Source organism: Clavelina lepadiformis, chromosome 3 (genome assembly GCF_947623445.1).
Source record: "Clavelina lepadiformis chromosome 3, kaClaLepa1.1, whole genome shotgun sequence".
NCBI classification, from domain to species: domain Eukaryota; kingdom Metazoa; phylum Chordata; class Ascidiacea; order Aplousobranchia; family Clavelinidae; genus Clavelina; species Clavelina lepadiformis.
Genome location: NC_135242.1, coordinates 22,886,956 through 22,902,423, shown reverse-complemented (window position 1 = coordinate 22,902,423; position 15,468 = coordinate 22,886,956). Strand labels below are relative to the sequence as shown.

General features: G+C 39.2%; 1 long non-coding RNA gene across 1 annotated transcript; it reads right to left on the bottom strand.

The window, feature by feature from the left end:
* Positions 1 to 202: 202 nt before the first annotated feature.
* LOC143448948 (uncharacterized) lies at positions 203 to 6,462 on the bottom strand. Its single transcript, XR_013114490.1, has 2 exons — positions 5,965 to 6,462; positions 203 to 585 (listed from the first exon to the last, which is right to left on the bottom strand). It is a non-coding gene; the product is annotated as an uncharacterized LOC143448948 (long non-coding RNA).
* Between the last annotated feature and the right edge of the window lie 9,006 nt (positions 6,463 to 15,468).

Here is a 15,468-nt window from a genome sequence, read left to right as displayed (position 1 = left end):
TTTACTTTAAAATTTGGTTAACACGGTTCAGAAACATCAACTTTGTAAGAAATTAGCTGATTTACTTTAAGTCATTGTCTTCATCAATCATAACAGGAATTTGAGTTGGCGGATTTTGTTACAGAAAAAGAAAAACTGGGTTTAAAGAATGGTCAATTTCAACAACATTTGCAGGAAAATGAAATTTAAAAACATTTCCAAATACGGCAGAACGTTGCAGTTCTCTTCAACCTAACAAACATGCCAACTCATTACTTACAAAACAAATACTAGACGTCGATATTTTATGCCAAGCGTTTAAATACACAGCGGGATATGCACAGAGTGTTTCTCCCTTGAGGGTTGAGGGTATAACAAATTCGCGTCCCAGATGGCAGTTCCCAGGCTGTGTTAGGAGAAAGGGTCGATTAAATGAAGCGAAACGCACGAAAGACAACAACGATCAGGAGCTAAAATTACACGGAGTGAAGGACATTCTCAATTTCCTCTTTCAAGGCTAGCAGAAAACAAGTTGCATGTAATGTGCAATTAGCGAGCAATTCAAGTATCGGAGCAATAGGTGATCTTGTACTGCGGTAATTCAACCTGTGATTAACAACGCATCAATTAAAGATATCTCAGAAAATATGACCAACATCATTTCATGGCAAATTCCCGTCTAAATAAAGCCGCTTACAACGATTTTATTAACCATAATAACAGTAAAATTTCAATTGGGAATACCTATGTAACCAAGAATAATAATCGGTGAGTCATTGGAAATACACAGATTCATATTCGATGATATTTATAACAAACCTTTAGCAAATTGGAAAATTGCTTTAATCATTTGGTCTATATGAGAGATTAGCAGAACTAACATGAACCACAGCTGCAATGACAACCCTTCGTCTAAGCCCTAAGGCATAGGGTTTTAAAATGGAGCAAAAACTTAACTGAGCACGATTTCCCATGCTAAAGGTCAGGTTTGAGAAAAAAGAATTGAACGGAATTCAAAACCTAAACACTTGCTCTGCTGTGTGAGACTGTAAAGCCCACGCAAAGCGATCGTTTCGCGTTCGAGGGTCAAGAACCCGGAAGTATCACGTGACAGCGCTCCACATAAGTTGAATGACGGGTTCAGAGGTTAAAATGGAGAAAAATCAGAATGATTTCATTTATTGCTTCTCAAGTACAAGTACCAAGACCTGTCTTGAGTAATTTAATTAGATTTTGATAAACACCTGTTTTTGACAAATGTGCCCACAAGCCGGGTCTATTCTTGTATATTTTTTCCAAAACCAAGCACGAAAGGTGCGTTTCCATCATATAATTTAGTTAATAACAATGGTTGCTACTTGTCAATACATGGTTTAATATATCGCCATCACTTAATGAGCAGGTGAGACATGCGGAAACACGACCATTTCGCTCCAATTTTGACTTGGGTAACGTGACACACTTCTGGGTTATTTCACTTCGAGATCGTTTTACCCTGTCAGTCAATCGGGAATCAGGGCATCGGCTCCAATTTTGCACCTGCTGGGGTACGTGGGGAATTTCCAATTAAAATTTTCAATTCAATCTATGAACAAGCCAGGTATGTTACATCACTCAAATGGCGACATCCTTCAATTTGTTTCGTTTACAAGAAAATACAATGTCAGATATTGACCTTGACAGAAACCAAACGGGATTGAGGTAAAAAATAAATAATTTCTCCGAAGACAACGGCGAAGCGTAGATGCTGACAACATCAAAAAATCGATAGCGCAAAAGCCAATGGGAGAAAATTGAATAACGGAAAATGGTTGTACAAATAATGTGCCAATAATACGGAAACAAATTGAACTAGAATCAGCAACATATTGCAATTACCACAATCCACAGAGCTGTCTCGCTACCAGTTGTCAGGGCTGGAAATATGCTCGAGCTTGTGCGGAAGTAAAAAAAAAAAATATTCTAAAAAAAAGATGGCGGGGTCACTGGTTGCCATAGAATGGCAATGTGAGGTCCCTGTTATCGCGGGATGCTGTAGCCTCAAAAAACAAAGCATCAAGCACCCTTGATAATGGGAAGAAGAGGGGACTTCATCGGCCCTCGGTGAATATCGAGAGCATTTTAAGAGGATTTTCATCATCTTCAACGACTAAAGACCACATTCAATAAGCAACTCTTATGGTTAGATAGGTCAGAAGCTACTGCCATAGCGTGCAAAGAAACGGGACTTAGAGTATCCCAGATCAACGGTGAATCATCACTTGATAATGAACACGAAATTAGTTCGGACTATAGAGCACTTCCAAAGCAGCGGGTCTTAATAACGTTCCTAAAGTACTCGTTAATCAAAACGCAGAACAGCAGCTTAACGTGATTTCCTTGTTGCCAAAACTAAACAGCGCTCAATCGTATCGTGTAGTACAAACAACGAATTCTTTGTTATGGAGTAACCGCCAAAAACTTGTTCAATCTCCACAAACGCTGACATGGCTGGTAACATAGGAGCATCATTTAATGCCAACCAGCAAAGCGATCACGTGGTGTGCACGGCCCGATTAAGATCGAGTGATTTGGCATTTCAAGTGGAACAGAACACTTGTGGTTTATGAGATAATATGTGTCAGACCCAGTGCGGAAAGTTCGGAATTCGGTGGATTTTCTAAGTGTACATGTAGCACTTTTAATAACAAACCCGCATCTACGAACGATGAAGAAAATATGGATAATTTTCAGCTTTCTGGATCGAATTGCCGCACGAATGACTCACTGCACGCCTCATTGCACACATTATGAACGAACAAAGGGCAAAGGCAATGCTTGAGTTCGCACGTGGAGACCGAGTATATTTATAACAAGGTTCATATTAAAACTGGGGATTAACTTTAGGCTCTCGTATGCCATTAGAAACAGGCACCTACAGTACGATGGGATTTTAAGCCTAGCGTAGTCTGGTAACTTGATAACGGGGTACTCGACAGCAAGTGGTGTTTTAGATGTCTAATTTTCCGTTTTCGGGTCCGATTTCCAAAATAAACCTTGTATGTTCAGCGAAATCAAATTTCTTGGCGTTAAGGCCAACGACCTCGCAGCTGTACACAAGCCAAGGCGTATGCGTCGTCATAAATAAGCTTAGAAAATCCATGAACATAAACAAAGACCACTCTGTCAATCTTACTTAACGCCAACGCTTTGGGCTGAGATAGCAGATTAAGCGTTCTCAATACACTTTATTTTTGTAAGTTAAGCAAAACAGCCAGCGATTTTGGTGTTGTTTGATATGGAGAAAATGGACCTAGCCTATTTTGCAAAATTAACAGGCTATTTCTCTCATTTCTTGTAGCTGGGGGTGGGAACTTTTATCAACTTAGTTTTTAATTGTTTAAACTTGGGCACAAATTCTGTGGTAAAAGGTGGTCTTATATGAAGATATTAACTGTTAATTGTGATAAACCAAAGTTAACAGAGAAAAGGCTGGATTTGCTTATTTCTGTTTGTAAAACAAGGAATCGGAGTTTACTGCTAAGTTTCGAAGATTTTCATACAATTCTGCGTTGGTGTTAGCACAAAACAAAAATTTATTTTGGAAAAAAACCTCAAATAAAAATTTCTTACCAGTCTTATTACATTCGATTTACTGCCAATAAAAACCATGATCTCTAAATCGTGGAGCTTTTGACAGGCAGTGAGATTTTATCGGGCACCCGCAGCATGCATTATGACGTTTGGAGAAGCGGGTTACAACAAATATAAAAACAAATCGAATAAAGGTCACATCTTGCTTCAACAAACAATATCGGGTGTTATGCCACAAAGGTCATTTCCCGCAAGACAAGAGATAACTCAAATGATTTTTCATTCGCGAGATGAGTTTGCTTCGCGTTGATAAGAAGCTAGAACAACAAATTAGGGCGCAACTTTTTTTTGTCCTAAAAATAGGTAATAAAAAGAAAAAACAACCCTTTTCAATTGAAAAAATACCCTGTAGAAAGAACGCAGCTTGAAATGGATGAAGGCCAACCTGAGAACAAGGGAAGAACACACAGAGCCTCGCAAGCACAGGACTGTACTTCTACGCTTAATTTGTGAAACTTTGTGTTGGAGCTTCCGTAACTTGGTCATTGGTTTTAAGATTGGGAACAAGCTTTTAGTTATACCAGCTGACTGACAACGCGAATTGCGACAATCCGTCTTAGTATTACGTTGACTTTAATATAACCTTAATTTTCCAGAGTTTGCCCAAATGGGCGTCACAAAACGTCAGGGTAAAATCACAAATTCAGTTTACGGGCTTCAAAGTTTATATTTGATGCCGAAAACGAAAAAAGCAAAGAGTCACCTTCGGTTCTCCGATAATAAAGCTTTCCATTGTGTTTTCAAGTCTCTCATTGACTTCTAAATGACTCGTGAAACGTACTCGCTTGCACCTGATATACGCTTTAAATGGCATTTGGTCGAATGCAATTTCGGTCACTTCCTTAACCGTAATTCAGGTCCAACACGCGACATTGTGTTATTACGTAGTAACACGTCACACTCAGTGACATTGATGTTAATTTGAACGCGTATAATGCCAAATGCTTACTTTGCTTCCACATATAAAGATAATATTCAATGTTTGAGTTGAACTTCCGATAACGCAAGTGGTGACGTAATTCAAAACCGACACCTAAAACGATGATTGGCGGATTTTGATAATGAGAAAAGTTTCTTAACCGTTTTTCTTGAAAACAATCATAGGCCAACTCAGCGGCAGGCGTTGACGCAACACAAATCCTCAACCTCTTTCTGATTGGGCGAATTGGATTTCTCATTAATGCTTAGGGATCTGCGGCTTTAACGCTTTACCAACAGCTGGGCCAAGTAACAATAGGGGGGCGAGCGTAGCAGCTCTCAAACGGAATCCTTCGCTGAGTCGACGCGGGGGGGGGGGAATATGGCGGGCGAACGATCACTCAAATCGAAGATCGCAAATGTTAACAATATTGGCTGGTTTATTATCATAAGGGTTAACATGTGAGGTAATGGTATATTTAAAAGTAAATATCTTCAAGCAGGAAAGCAAATTTTATCTAAACGTACGGATTCCCACGCTACAAAACAATTCGACCAAACAAATGATCATCAGATCACCTGCACCTTCAAAGCGTTCAAAGGCACATTGCTAAGTGGTTTGGGATGCAGGTAAAGGGATTTGGGTTACAGCGATTGTTTTGACAAGCCGGATGCGACCATTGTCTGAAAGTATTCCGATGACAACAACGCACTCGACACTTGCTGCCTGCTTCAAACACAATGGATCAACCTGAAGGTGGTTGCATAAAAGCTAAGGAGAAATAGATTTAATTCTCAAACTGACACGTTCCAAAGTCAACCCATTTTCGACAATCAACATTCAAAACAAGGTTAAGGAGTCTCTGCGTGTTCCACCAAATGAGAAGGCGATTTTCATGGTCGAGGAAACCGCTTAATTTTTTAACCAGACGTAACACCACGTTTGATTTTGTTTTAGTTAAAGCTGATTCATTGGACAGCTGCTCGTAGCGGAAACAATGCAAAAGTAAAATCGTTCGTAAAAAAAACGAACCTTTAATTTTATACGAAAGGTCAATGAGCATATTCAGCGCAACGACTGCCAAGATTGGCCAGAACAACAACGTCATTGTGAAATGAACAGGAAATGATCGAAAGCTGAAGCTTTAAAAATACTTAAGATTTTATTCGAAATAAAAGTTTAAATGACCTGTAAAACTTCCTGCTTGACAAGATGCGCAATCTTGCAAAATTTACAACAAACCACAAACCCTGGGAAAGTTGTAACCACAATTGGAGCCTCAGTCATCGACTGATTGCGATTACACGCTGGGTCCCTGGAACACTCCTAACTGTATAAATCATCAATTTGTCGACAATAAATGCTGATAAGTTCAAAATTTAATGACTAACACATATATAGTAAAGAAAAATTACACAAATTACAATACTTACAAAAACGCAGTGCGCACGCCGACAGGTAACTTTCATTTGCAAGTAACAGAAGTACAGAGAAACTTCAAAATCTCCAATTACAAATTCATATTTCACCAAGTCCCAAGATTCTGAAGAAAAATGCATTTACTTTGCGTACAACGCATAGAGCAGAGGTCGGGAACCTATGGCTCGCGAGCCAGATGTGGCTCTTTTGACGACAGCATCTGGCTCGTAGATAAATCTAAGCTGGCATGTCTTAGCACGATTGTTACGAATAAAACTTTTTCTGTAATTGCAAGTCGCATTAACAGTAAAAATCATGTTATTGAAGAGTAAATTCAGATCACTCAGTCTAAAATTGTTGGTTTTGTTTAAAAATGCATACGTTAGTTGCATTAAGTGTTGAAAAATATTATATAGTTCTCACGGAAGTACAATTAAAAATATGTAGCTTTCATGGCTCCCTGAACCAAAAAGGTTCCCGTCCCCTGGCATAGAGCCTAAAATAAAACCCTACCAAATGGAGATTACGCATTGGTTCACCTCGGTTTCAATTCCATACCGGTTTAAACCGGTCAAACGCGAAATTGCACCTGCTACATGAAACCTGGTTTCATTTAGCAAGTTTGCAGCGATGGGGTATTGTAACACTGTTTAGTAGAATTCCTGCCCGCATAAACGAGCATGTTTTGACAGCTGAAGCCGCAGCGACGTAGGTCAGACATGCCCGCATTTGTGGGAGTTAAACCACATCGGAAGAATTTCTTCTACAGGCAAACTTCCTCTGCTACTATTGTTTGCACAACGATGGCTTTGAAAACGACTCAGAATCTTTCCCATACGGTAGCTATTTTCAACACGAGTAATAAAAAACGCAGATCTTTGAAAAGCGGTACTCACGCATATGCCCACAAGATCAATTCCAATTTTAGCACATTGATTACTTAGAAGTACGTAATATTGTGAAAATATAATATACAAAGAACAGTATAGAAACCGTATGACTTGATGTTTCAAACGGCAAGCACGAAACGTCACTAACACAAGAGAGAAAAAGTGCGCGGAAGTGGTGCAGCACGCAGGTTCAACTTAGTAGGCGTTCGCTTCAAAATAACCTTTTTAACATTTTTAACCTTGCTCGCAAACACAAAACAAAGTATTTGCTTCCACCCAGGGTCCGACCTAATTCTTAGTAACACTTCCTACGAACAAGGGGCAATTTTGTGAAGGTCGTGTTAGCGTTTCTCTTCAGACTGGCAGTTGACAATTCATCATTTTGGCTCGGTTGGCGGATATCATTGGGGAAGTCCTTTTAAACGACCAAATGCGCTTTAAATATCACACTAAGCGCACACTGCAGCAAGAAAACACTGTCAAAACTGAAGTGCCTTTCTCATACATGCGGATTTTCTCAGAGTTATAGGACTATTTTGACAGCTTGCTGTGTACATGACACACACTCTAAAGATGAGTAAATTAACTTGCGTTAATTATTATTGACGACAATCATCAACTCAGCAGATAATGGATCAACAAAATGCAAACACGTGCACTCCAACGTTGCAATGTTGTTTTCGTTAAGCCACTAAAACATACTAAAATAATTAATAATAAATATGGGTTCGGTGCACGCTCAAACTTTTGGAACTTGGATTTGTGCACTGGGTTCTGGATTAATCCGGTTAAAACCAAAGCAGGCCAGAAAACATTTGTTATTTCCGATTAAATCTATTGCAACGAAATTGATTAAGCCTTCCATAAATGGCTGCAGGGGCAGCAAAGTATTACCAAGGTTCATTTGTTAACCCAATTCAGGAAATAGGTCGATTAATCTGAAGCAAAGTTTGCAAAACAAAAACTAGCGCACTCGGCGCACATACATGAGCTAGGTTACGAAACTAAATATAGTTGCGATTAATGAGTATAATTGATCACTTATGCTGTTTACAAAGCAAGATATGCTGTTATACAACCTGCTAAATAAAGTGAATTTTTCAGTAATTCAACGCTTAAGCGAACAATGCTGGTATAAAACCGTTGCCATTCCAATCCAGTTAGTCATATACGAGGTGAATGACCTTGGACATGGTACTTTGTTGCCTTTTGGGACTCGCGATGAACGAGATATTAAAACGCTGCAAACAGTTGTCAACGAGCTGGAAGTTCCTGGACGCTCTTTACAATTTCAATGAATCGCATCAATGCATCGAGTTAGCTGGACATGGCGACCTGGTGCGTAAGTAACCAACCCAGAAAGGAAATCTGTTTGAATTTGACAACATTAATTCATACCCGCAACTATTTTTGTACCATTGCGTCAGTATTATAATAAAGAGTAGCGGGACAGAATGAGCTGGGAATGCACAAGAACAAACGAATTAAACCTTCGGTTTATCGGATTGTTTTCGAATTTGTCTCTTCAATGTGTCAAATCAAAATGACCAAACAGTCAGTGTATTTTACCAAAGTGAAAGTTGTAAGCTGTTTACATGGGCCGCAAAAGAGAAGCTGCAACCCAAAATGATGGTCATCTAATGTCAATCAAGCTTTGAACAAGTATTTTGTCATCAGATGCTCCTCTGAATTCACAGTCGAGTGCTGCACTTGCAAAGAAAGTCGTGTTTTTTTCACGTTTCAAGGCTTGCGGTGTGTAGCAGAGCACGCCTATATCGGTGATTCACAGAAAAGCTTTCACTAAAGCTTCTCGAAAATGGTTTTGCAAAGGATGCTGGAGGCCGGATGTACCGTATTGCTCTGTTACAAGTTAATGTAAACGGAGGTTGCCGTTTCCTACAACATCGAACACACGACAGTGTAACGGCGAACATATGAGTTCCATTAAAGGAATAAGATAAACACCGAACAAAAAAATGAAAAATACAGGAATTAGATCAGCCGTGTATTGAGCTTAATTTTAAAAAAATACCTGTGATGAAAATATTAAGGCCGATTTTGAACTAATTTTGCTAATAACATCATTTTGACGTGGTCTGTTGGTATAAAACGCACACAACTAATGCAACAAATGAGCATACAAACGTTGTGATAGAAAATATAGGCAATAAGATGGACTATAAACAAACTTCTCGAATTTTGCTAAACAATAGTCTAGCGTCGCGAACGCTCGCTTCGGACACACAAAGAGAAACTAACTGAGTAAAATTTTTGCTGTTGGTTACAAAGCAGTTGTAAAAATAGTTCTGCTAAGTGAGGTAAAGTGGAAAAGCAGGAGAGGTTTTCCGCGTAAAATGGTTAGAAAAGAAATACAAGGCATAGCAAGACCTTTACTGTGTTGTTGTGTACGCCACGAGACTAGTTTATAAAATATACAGAGGGTTGGTTATAGTATTCTGCATCAGTTCTCTTCATATAAGCACATTGTTGTGACGTCAAGAGAGAAAAACTGTCGCTTCGCTGACGTCAATTATTACCTCAATGTGCGGTCAAGCGTGACTGTAGCTGCAAAAAAATTTAAAGGTAAAAAGAGTGAAGAAAATTAAAGCGGAGATTCCGGTAAGGTGTTTACAAACCATAGCACCCCAGCTGATGATGTAGTGTGACCTATTCGTAAGTGACCCCAGACGCGAGTTTGACGTGTTACAATGGATGCATTGTTTGTAGCGGTTCAAGCGGAAAAATCGGAAAACTCTTGAAATATTTTAAAGAAAATTGTCAAGTTAAATTCCGGCAAAAGTTCAACAAACTTATTCGCTATAATTAGAAAACAGGTCAAAGTACTCAGCGAGACCCCTACGAAACGTACCGTTTGGGTCTGCGTCTGCAAGCGGGATATAAAATAAATAGTCTACAACAAGGCAACTTAAGAGACGAAAACATCTCTTGTATTTGCAATAATGCAACAATATCGAACCGCGAGTGTCAGTATGAGATCATAAATAAAAATTTTCAACTCGCCTTTGAACGCAAAAAACTACTTTGAAAACAGAAAAATTGATTAAATCATCCAGACATTATAATCTTGGCAATTTTTTCCAAATTAAACTGTTGGTACCGGCACGACTGGGAAATAATCTCAATAGGTTTCCTTTCTCGCTTCAATGTATTTCAGTCAACCATCAGAGTAATTACGAGAACGTCAACGCCTTAATTTCGCCGAAAGCCAATGGCGAAAACGTTAAAAACAAAGTCACGTGATCCACGTGATAAAATCACGCGTGGAAGATGGAAAAAGAAGCTTGTCTCCAATAGTGTTCCTGACGCAACCTGACATTCGTTGAACGGCAATGCTGGGTTGACGAGATCTGTCAAAATGTTGAGGAACTTAAAATGCAAATTGCCAGAAGGAGCTAATGTGAAACGATCATTCATTCCTTTTGGCGGAACAATCTTTAGATGACTCATATGGATAGTTGACCTAATACAAGTTGGTTTTACACAACCTCTCTTGTATAGGTTTAATGCTTAAAACCTGCAATAATAACCGCTGATTCACCTTAAGTGGCTTAATGGGGTCACGATTTTGAGGCCAAGTGAAAAGCGTTTTGTTTTTCTCGTGAAAATCGTTTTATTTTTTCGAACAAAGCATTTGTGGAAAAACCATTTCGTTAGTCATGTGATATTTGCTTGGTGGAAGACATCAAGTATTTAATGACTGAATGTCGGATTAACGTTTCCAGCAAATACAACTCATACAAAGTCCACAAACAACTTAAGCATCTGGCAATTAGATAAAGATAGCAAAACCTCAAAACTTCTTGCTACTTTTGGAATTTTAAGTCGACAGCAGCAACTAGGCCAAACCTCTTAAAGAGATTTGCTGTTGGAGAAAAAAATCGACCACTTTTCTTTAAACTCCTTGAGGCAGAGAATAATTGCGAATTTTGCTGGTTAACCAAATGGCCTTGGGCTTTGACAGCGCATGAAATGTGAAGGACGGTTTGGGCTTGTAATGCATTCAGGAACACAGTTTTGTAAACAATGTGTGTGGACGAACAATTTGTCTAGTTATCCGTTTTCTAATAAACGTGCACTAAAGATAAAAAAAATTGAATGACTTGCCTAGAGTGCTTAGAAAAAATTCTTGACTTCTTATAGAACCCATGAACCCTATTCACCTGACATTTTGCACTACCGCAAAGAGGATGTCACGGCTTATTAAGAATAGAAGCGCATAAAAACGATGCGAATCAAGACAACAGTTGGGTCTATCCGATAACCTGGGGTCGCAATGATAGCTTTTTTATCGCATCCCGAAGACAGCAAAACAATTCTACAAAGATTCTCCCAAACCTTTTCCACCTTCGGTTATCTTTTTAAATCAAACCTTTCTCTATTACAAGCTTGCAGGTTTTGCAAAAAAAAAAAACGATAAAATCAGTTAATTCTTCGTAGTGCTGAGCATGATGTATCCTTGTCCATCGAATTATCAGCAAACTTATAAGTCTACTCTCGGCAATGGTATTTAGGTTACATGTATATGTACAGCTACAACGCTGTACTTCAAATTCAGCGACATATTTAGATGTTACCTTATACGTTATGATAAACTTACTTTTTTGCTATCTCGTTGTGGTTATAAAATAAAGAATTGGTAGTTTTAAACAGATTGCTGGTTTAAAAGACAATCCACCGATTTGCCTCACTTTGCCTTTGACGTCATCTTATCAGAAAGATTCAAGTTTTCCGATCTTTTCATCTTTTACTACGCTTCTTGGTTGATATTTTAAAAATATTATCAGAGCACGATTTTAATGAAAATTGACAGGAAAAAGCCGTTGGTCTGGAGCTTATCAATTCACGGCGCCTGGACGTTCCATCGGAGAACCAGCCATCAAAATAAAAACCCGTCCATTTTCCTAAAGCAAAGCTGTTAAACCTGCAACGACTCATTACGACCGCGGTCAGAACAAAACATCTCAATCAACGAGTGGGATGAAACCATCAAAAAGAACTTCAAAGAAAGCCGAAGGGCTTTGTGACGTGAACAGAATATTACTAAAGCGCACTTTTGCAAGTATAATGCAATTTCGTGATTGCTTAATTGTTATAATCGCGTACAGGTTTTATCTCGCTCCTGTATAATTTCGATCTTTACGGTTCAAAAGTACAATTCAGTTTGTTGATTTCGTATCAGACCTAGTAGTGGGTTGGGTCACGACTTGGCCGGGTTTTTCTGCGGACATCACGCGGTGTGCAAACAGGAAGAGCTGCAGGAAAATCATGTTTTGTTTTTTTTAAAAAAAGAGCAGTCAAGGAGGATGGAAAATTCCCTCAGCCACAACCACAGCCGTGTGAAACTTTGTCGACAAATACAATCTCTATAATCACAGCTAAGAGCGAAGCACTTGTAGGCCTAAACAATGTAGATTATGATCTAGGTAAGAGGGACGGACAAGCCATCATTTTGCAATTACAACAGCTCGAGGATTTTAATTAAACCTTGATGCTATTGAACAAGTTTGTTGACGACGTAATCGCACTGATCGCGAATTCTGCGGTTTCTTTCGCGCGAAATTGCCAGATTCGAGATTTTGCATTTTGGGAAATCTTAAACATACAAACAAGAAAGCATACACTTGAAGCGGCTTATCGGGCGAAGTAGGACTTAGCCGAAATCAATTTACAAATTATTGGTCGCATAAAGCGATGTTATAGAAAATTAATGCGCAGCAATCTGGGTATGTGAGTAATAAAACTTTATACAGCGACGTTAAATTTGAGCACAAACCCGGGCAAACGAGCCAGCTTTTAATAAGATTACATGTTTCTAAAAGCGAAATATTCACAGCAATTAAACTGCGAGAACCGCAGCGTTTTTGACAGAAGACGAAGAACTTGCTAACTTAACCGTCGTTAAAATATTCTCATTACTTTTAGTGAAACTTTACATCGGAGAAGAAATGAGTTTGATGCTTACAAAACAAACCCATAGTGCGGGATAACTTCGTTTTGCTGAAAAAAGACATGAAGGGATGATTGGCTACAAAAAAGTTCGATGCAAATGAGGCAACGACGATGAAAAATCGCGAATTATAATTTGGCGATCTTTAGCGAACTGCGCCAATCATACACAAAGATGGCGATGACGATTTCCATGCGTTTACCGCACAAGCAAGTCTATTGTCAATGTTTTCGGCCCATCTCGAATCCTCGAAAAGGGCGTATTGTCGTGAAAACCTTCGACCAGTTTTTGGGGTGGGTTTGGTCTGAGCGGTTATTTGTTAATTCTTGGGTAAACATAATTAAGTGAGTAAAGTTGTAAAAGTAATTGTTAAGCCTATAATTGAAGTTTTAAACTACGTTCTAGTCGTAGAGTGCCTACAGTATTTCCTACCATACCTTGAAACGGCACTATAAATATCTATAGGGCAAATAAATAAATGTTCTTTATTTGTTTAAAAACTTAACACTATGCTTTTTATTAACACGTGATGGGTAGGCTAATGTCTTAAGATTAAACTAAATGTTTTTTTGAGGCTTGTTAGAAATTTCTGGGTGTTTTCCGCTAAAAATAGGGTTATTTTTGGCTCACACCTTAAAACCATCAGATGCGTATTTGTTTAGGACCGGCTTGGACGGAGCAAGGTCGTACATCGGCTAAGAAGAACTGAATAAAAGTTGACCTTAAAGATAAAAAAACAAATTCTGCCTCTGTATATGTGTATGTGGTTTAAACTCCAAACTTACCCAAAAGTCTATAAATAAAACACGGAAACGTCCGCAAAATGGGGTCGCATTGTTGGTCATGTTTCTCGTAACACAGATTTCGTGCGTTTATTCAATGTTTGTGTTAGAATCGTCCCGTGTTGATAACTTAAAAACAACCTGGTCGTGGTAAACATCGAAAAATGTGATCTTATCAAGGTTTTTTGTTTCGTGCACTCAATTCAACTGACACAGAAAGAATCGAATGTCTAAATGTGAACGTTTCGAAAAGAGAGCCCTCTATCGCGTAACACCATTCACAGATGAGGTTACACCTGATGACCATTAAACACATCAATAGTTAATTCCTAAAGCCTGTCGTTGAGGCGTTTCAAATTGTGGTGTAAATAAGCGGGTTTGGGCCGGTTTGAACGGGTGTGAACGGGTGGCCAGTAGTTAAACAAACGAAAAGTCTGGCAGAAAAACATAACAGAAATCTGAAACGGCCAAAAAGAAAGATAGGTCCGAATAGAAATGGTCGAAGAGCTCACAAAGGCAACAAAAACCCAATAACAGAGGATTTGAAGAGAACATTAAACTCGAGATAGAAACCTAAAGAGCATAAAAGAAACACGATTTCGGTTCAGCGTTGTTTCCATTTTCTTTGAGAAAGAAAGTTAAATGAAAAATAAACCGAAGCCCCGAGGAAAATGCGCTTCAGAAGGAGCAAAAGCGATAAATGAACTGCACGAGCTATCTCAAATGCTGCAAAGTTCACCGCTCGTGCAAGCAATGCTGCAAACACTTTAATTTGCTCCGACCGCGTGGAGCGAGCTGATAGCTATAATGCCCAACCTGGAACTAACAACTTACGTAATGAAAATAGCAACAATTAGCTGCGAGGTAACAGAAAGGCCAAACCGATTCTTACTAATTTTATTATCGACAGCTCAATGAAGTATGATATCATACCGCGCACGGCTTTCCGTCTATTCGAGCACAATGCTTGTAGTTTGCTCATTGTTATTCCTGCACGATTTCTCCATTTGGGGTCGCAGCAGCGAACGGACACAGATTTAGGTCATGTAAACCATACGCACGCCGCTCAACGGGATGTAAATAACATATCGTGCCGTGGCTTGGCGTGATTCTAACCGTGCGTTACCGTGTCACGGCCTCTTGAAGAACAAAATACAAAAACAGAACCCGTTAAAGCAAATTTAGCGTCTTGTTGGTCTTAGCGCTTTGAACAAGTTTGATGTATTTTATCGCAACTGAACACAACATCCTCAGAGTTAGGCAATTTATACTTCGACGTTCCATCAGCCTGCAACCATCCGTCAAGGTTGTGAAATGCGACCTAACGCATTCCGCACAAAAAAAGGCAGCCAAGTAACTGAAGAGCACTTCAACCGGGCAAAATTACACAACATTTCGGCAGGTTTGCTGCATTTTTCGAGCGGCATGCACACACTGTAATTGGATCTCATTGCATACGGGGGAGCGGCAGGTTCTGATTGGCGGATAAATGTGACAGTCAATTCAGGAAATGGCGATAATTTGAGAAGACGCACAAGGCACACGACCTCCCAAATAACTTTGTAAAAATAGGCCACAGTGGTGACATGACGCTATGGCCTGACCTTGCTTAAGGAAAAATAATACAAAGAGTGTGAAGGGGAATGTGTGTTGTAAAGTTCTTTATGATGGGTTTTTATAATTCAAAATGGACGTCACAATGCAAGCGGCCACCCTTGTAAAACTTTTACTCAGTGGTTGAATGATGATTCGGCCCTTAACTAATACTTCACCCAGAAACGCTGTAACTGCGTCAGCCAACGGTAAACAAACGCTCTAAGGTAGTAAAACGAACAGAAATGCAACGAGCGAATTCATTGGCTTGTTTTCACTCGAACT